We start from the raw sequence: 6,856 nt of genomic DNA, 5'->3' as shown, positions 1-6,856 counted from the left end.
ATAGAAACTAACTTCCATATTTTTAAATCTCATGAACATGTTTAACACAGGCTATTTACAGTATAGTCAGTAATTGGTTCTGAAATTATTGGGATGTTTACATAATACTGAGGTCAAAGGCGAAAGGGGCATGGAATCAGGTTTAAAAAGTTGACGGTTTCAACAGAATTGACATAGTATTATTTAGAGCAGAGGTTCTCAACCCCAGATGCTAAAGAAAAAGCACTCAAGTTTGAATTAGAAAGCCTGAGTTATAGTAATCTTGCTAAGTTGTTGTGTCCTTTATCAGTAATCCATGCTTAAGAACATCTGACCTGTCTATGTATCCAGGATGTTTTGAAGATCAGCTACCATCATCCACATGGAAATATTTTGAAATGGTGGTATAACATAAAAATGAAAGACCTGAGAATTGTTGGGTAACTTCGACTTCTTTTAATTACCTAGGAAAGGAAGAAAGAGACAGGCCATTTCTCCTGTAATCACCCAAACACTGAGCATTGTGAAAACTTGAAGCTGTGGTTTACATACATGACATAAACCTCCTCTGGATACCAAGAAATGATCAAGGGTCAGGCTGGCCTTCCCAAGGCTAGGCTGCACCGGGTCAGCTTGCTCCATAAACTCTATCCTTGGACTTGGATTAATGCTGTTGTGACTGATTTCAAAAATATCAATGACATCTAAGAGGAACGAAGGCCAGACACTAACCCAGAAATGTTCTCCTCACATTTCTTGGCTACATGTGCAGAAGATTTGAAATGCAGAGAATTCTGGAGTGCCCATCGATTGAAGTAAACCTAAGCTTCCTCTCTACACAAGGACTGTTTTGGAGCATTTTAGGATAATGTTGTCTTGATTTCTTTTCATTCACTTTTGCTATTACACTGTGGAAATTTTTGCCTCTTGACAACTGGGAGTTTGGAAGGAGGTGGAAAATTACCATCTGATAGCTGTTCGTTGCCTCTTTGAAAGAACCTAATATAAAGGCAGGCGGTCTGGTGTTGAACCATATAGTAAAAAACAAAATGTCTATCATGTTATTTCTGCCAAGTGCTTGTACCCTGGTGTAGGTTGAAGGGATATATCTGAGGCAGAAGAAAGGCTAGCTAGCTAGTTGCAAAAACAACAATAATAACAAACCTCTACAGGATTACATTGACTGTAGGAGCCGGTGTGGTCCTTGGAGCTCAGCGACTGATTCCATTGGAACATTCAGATTGGATCATCGTACTGACTCACCATATGCAAACTTCCTGGAGACTAATATACAAACCCAGTTACTCTTACTGGGAGGTATGAATTGGTGATCTAAAGACCAAATCCAGCTTTATTTATTTATTTATTTATTTATTTATTTTTGCATGGGCAGGCACCAGAAATCGAACCTGTCTCCAGCACTGCAGGCAAGAACTCTGCCACTGCACCACCACTGCCCACCCTGCTGTTTGCTTTTATATTTTATTTTGGGGGGCTAAATGATACTTTACCCAAATTTAAGCCAAATTGAAAACACCATTTACAAGTATATTTCTTGCAAGAATCAGAAGATCTGGCACCTATGCTTTCCCAAATGACAACAACCCACTGGCTAGAGCTGAGCAATGGTGTCACTTTAGACAGTGCATGAGCCCTTCAGTTTTATACATCTCTCACTACTTATTATTATTATCCAACACTGAGGCCAAGACCTATTAGTTGTCATTTATTATGACACATACATTGTTTTTCTAGTAATTAAGAAATATCTCTTCTATACTTGTCTCCATCAACATTTGGAAAACTAAATAGAAAATTAGAGGACAAAATGTTGAAGGAGGGCATACGCACGTGCACGCGCGCGCGCGCACACACACACACACACACACACACACACACACACACACAGAGCTGTCATCATGGATCTCCTCTGTCACAAATTTCCCAAAGAAGAATCACAATAACTTGAGCCCTGAAATGACTCACTGATTATAATGGACTTTTTGTGAGAAGAAGTAAATTCACTCCAAGTAGATTCTATTGGGCAAAACAAAGTGCACATTTGAGAAAGAGAGAGAGAGAGGAGGAGGAGGAGGAGGAAGTGGGGGGGGAGAGGAAGGAAGGAAGGAAGGAAAGGAATAAAGGAAGGAAGGAAGGAAAGGAAGGAAAGAAGACATCCTTAACAATCCCAAAACAAAACTTTCAGTTGCTTGACTTTCTGGAAAGAAAATAACAGGCAGTGGATTGTTTCTGCATTACTTTTGGCCTTTGTATAAAAATAGGAGTCTCTTGTTCTGGCTGTAATCTAAAGCTGCTTTTACTTGGGGACACTGATATTGGTGACACTGAGAGGAACGGGCACAGTTGTTTAACCTTTCAAAAAGCCTGTGGGACGGAGTTTAAAACATAGCAATGTTAGGGCTGCCAAAGACTCACTCTTTGGAAGAGAGGTTGATCCTCTTGGGGACCTCCCTTTAAAAATAATTTTAAAAGCCCTCACTCAAAGGACTCTGAATATAAAATCTGAGTTTCAATCAGCTGAAGCCTGAAAATGTGGTGAGGGTGGCAGGGTGGTCCCGCGGAAAGAAGTAATGTGAAGCCTGTCAAACAGATGCCTGAGTTACAATCCTTCCACCCACAGCTCATGTGACCTTGAGCAGGTTTCCTTATTTCTCTGGGTTCCAAGTCTCTCATTCATGACACCTGGATGAGTTCTGTTTCACGGAGTTGATGGGAAGATTGCATGAGAAAACACTGTAAACTGTGTGATCCCTTGCTGACACTCTCAGGTGCCGATCTGTTTCACTTATTGAATCCTTTATATATAATTACAATTGCTACCATCGATGGGAATGCTGTTTGCCAGGCGAGTGCCCTTTATCCTGACTTCCAGTTGGTCTCTAATTTTAAAGTTGCTCAGTCTTTTTCCCAGCATTTTTAAAATATGTGCGCTGTTTTTTATTTTGTGTGTGTGTGTGTGTGAAATTGCATTTTCAATGGAGAAATACATTGTCTGTTTACAAAATGGCTCTTGAAAAAATCCAGTCACTTTAATACACTAGACCAGTAGTTAGTCTTTTTCTGTAAAGGGCCAGTAAGTAAATATTCTAAGCTTTATAGAATATTCTCTGCAACAACTACTAACTCTGCCATTGTAGAACAGAAGTAGCCATGGACAATATGTAGCTGAATGTGTAAGGTTGTGTTCGAATAAAACTTTATTTATGAAAGCAGGCAGCTCGTCAATAGGCTGTAGTTTGCCGCCCCTGCCCTACACTATGACACCTGAATTTTCAGCATTCCATGCATAGTTCTTGCATTGTTAAAATTTCAGTTTGTTTTAGGAAGGAGGAAAGGAGAGAGGCACAGAAGGAGGAAAGAAACAGCTAGAGAACTCATATTGAATTTACTATTTTGTTTAGCCAAATATAGAAAAGATTCTCTTTAGTTTTGTTAAGTTATTTGCTTAAATGTCTACCACTTGATAGGTCCATGATCTCAAGCACAGAAAGACTAGCCAACATTCATCCACCACTCACTCTGTGGGGGCCTTGTGTTGAGAGTCTTAGGTGCATTATTTTATATAATCCATATACCTGTCCTATAAGATAAAAGTAATTTTTAAAATACCTATTTTACAAGTGAGTACATTGAAGCTTAAAAGGGTTAAACACTCTTTGCAGTGCTTCACAGCCAATAAGTTGGGACCTAGAATTTAAATCCAGGCAATCTGACTTTAGTTACTCAACCTCTTAGCTTCAGTTTCTTTATAGATGAAAATAGATTATTGCTCTATACTTTGCTGGTTTCTTGGAAAAGATTACAAGAGTTAAAGTATCTGAGAGTGCCTGGGTCAGAATAAGCAGGCACTATTATTAGTTTCCCTCTCCTCTTCTATCTTACTGTGAGCAATTATCCAGCAATTATTAGATATTCATTGAGTACCCAACATGTTCTTGGGTTTGACTGATCTAGGACCATCAATTCTCATGAGAAAGAACTTTTAGTCCTGGCTTTGCTTCCATGGGATGTGTGACCTTGGGAATTCTTTGCCCTTGAGTTTCCCTTTGTTTAAAATGGCACATAGACACTCAGTCTTTCTTAAAGTGTGACATTGTCTATGTCAGAATACCCTTGACAAAATGTATATTTCTAGGCCCTACCCAATGGGAATCACTAGAATCTCTGGGACTTAGGTTTCTGCATGATTTTCCCCAACTCAATTCTGAAAAAAAAGTCAATCCAAAAAAAAAGTTGAAAGAATCCTATAATGAACACACATTTACCATTCTCTAAATTTAACTATTGTTACTTTTGTCACATTTGCTTCACAGATCTTTTCTTTCTCTTGAGAACCCTCTTTCTTTCTCTCTTTTCTCTCTGTCTGTATACTTGAAAGTCAGTTCATAGTTTGCAACATTTTTTAATAGATTCTCTTTTTCTCTATTTGAAAGTCAGTTTTGCAGACATATCACTCTGAAATGTAAAACAACATAGCTTCTAAGAACAAAGACATCTTCTGACCACAATAGCATTATCTCACTCAAGGAAATTAATTAATATTGATGCCTTTATATTATCATATATATATATATATATATATATATAGTCTGTATTTGAAGTTCATTAATTGTCACAAAAATATCCTTTTACTTTTTCTTTAATCCACGATCCAATCTAAGATCTTGCATTGTATTTGGTTTTCATATATCTTTAGTGTCCTTTTGTCTAGAATAATTTCACCTGGTTTTGTGTCTTCTATGACTTGTCCTTTTTAAAAACCTCTAGTTTTGTAGGATGGCCCACAATCTTGATCTGCTATTTCCCCATATTTAGATGTTTAGGTGATAGGTTTACATTAAGCACTGTATAGCCTATATATCTTTATGAGAACATATATATATATATTCAGAGGACAAAAAAAACTGCAAAGAAAGCTTGAACTTATTCAGTGGATTTGTTGCTGTATTGTTATCAGTGTAGTAATTCTGAAACAATTTCTTCTAGTGTTATAGGACACAGCAAAATGAATAAATAAACTGACACTTTTGAAAACAAGATTTCTCATTGTGGGAGAAGGGAGATACAAATAGAAAACGGCAGGTGATGAATCAAAGATAAGTACTTATCTATCTACCTATCTATCTATCTCTATCTATCAATCTATCTACTTTAGTACCAATGAACATACCTCATTTTCAGATCTTGGTTTCTAAATGCTATTCTCCACTAAAAGGAACTAGAGCTCCTTAAATGAATGGCTGATTTCAGGGATAAGCAGATAAAATACATGTTCATCATTGAACAGCAGGTTGTGCTAGAATGCAAAATAGTACTCAAAAATAGTTGCAAAACATAAATATCTGATAATGGGTTAATATGCAAAATATATGAAACATTCTTCCAACTCAACAATAAAAAAGGCCAACGACGTACTTAAAAACTGGGCAGAGGACTTGAAAAGACATTTTTCTAGAGGGCTTACAAATGACCAATAAGAATATGAAAAGATGCTCAGCATCATTAGCCATTAGGTAAATGTAAGTCAAAACCACAATGAGATATCACTTCATACCCACAAGGATGGGTATTAGTAAAAACATGGAAAATAACAAGTGTTGGAGGGGATGCAGAGAAATTGAATCCTTTGTTTATTGTTGGTGGGAATTTGAAATGATGTGGCCGACTGTGGAAAACAGTGTAGCAGTTCCTATAAAGTTAAACATAGAATTACCATATGACCCAGCAATTCCACTCCTAGGTATATGCCCAAAGGAAGTGAAAACAGGGACTCAGATAACTGAGCACCAATATTCATAACAGCATTATTTGCAATAGACAAAAGGTGGAAAGAACCCAAACAACAGATGAATGGACAAAGAAAATGTGGTACATATACACAGTGGCGTATTATTCAGCTGTAAGAAGGAATCAAGTTCTGAGACATGCTGCAACATGGGTGAACCTTGAAAACATTATGCTGAGTGAAATAAACAAGGCACTGTAGGATCTCGTGTATATGAAATATCTAGATCTCATGTATATGAAATATCTAGAGATAGTAAATTTGTAGAGACAGAACAGATTAGAGGTTATCAAGGGATGGGAGAAGGGACGACAGGGGAGTTATTGCTTGGTGGATATAAAGTCTTGTAAATTTCAAAAATTCTTCATTAAGTTTTTTTTTGAAGGAGTGAAAAGTACTCATATAAAAGTACCTATAACAATAGGGTTATCTCAGCAGTAAACAGAAAAATGATATTAATGAATACACAGTAAGTCAGAATCTAAATATTGCAGTAAAATTTAAAACAACAGCAACAAAAATAATTGTGTATGGAAGAAAAAGTAATGCTAATGAATGTAGAAGGAATAATTAAATTTGATGATCTGCACTTTTAGCATGTTCCATATGGTTCAAATTCTTTCCAAAGTTTGGGAACCACTGCTGGATGTTCCTTCACAGCTCTTTAATTCTATAATACCTAAACAATGTTAAATATATATTCAATAGAAAAGCTTATATTTAGCATATATACATGAAAAATGGAAATTCTAGACAGTCTGCAACAAGTTCTCTTCTTTAAAATACTTCTGAAAAATATTTTCTCTCCCTATTTTTTCAAGCTGCATTCTGGCTACTCTAGAAAGTTGTCATTCTATTCTAGCGTAGTTCTAAGAAGACTCCTTTCCCCTTCTTTCCACCACAATCCCCAACCCTTGTCACATCCGTGGAGATGGAAAAAGGAGGCAACTTTCTGGGACTACCTCCAGGTTCTTTCTGCCTTTTGATTGCTCTAGTTTTCTTTGCCTGTTCCCCAGGCAGACCAGAGAAAGCTGAGGGCCTCCTTTGAGTTTAATCCAGTGGACACTATAT

This window comes from Tamandua tetradactyla, chromosome 6 (assembly GCF_023851605.1).
Source record: "Tamandua tetradactyla isolate mTamTet1 chromosome 6, mTamTet1.pri, whole genome shotgun sequence".
Lineage (NCBI taxonomy): Eukaryota > Metazoa > Chordata > Mammalia > Pilosa > Myrmecophagidae > Tamandua > Tamandua tetradactyla.
This window is presented reverse-complemented; position numbering follows the sequence as displayed.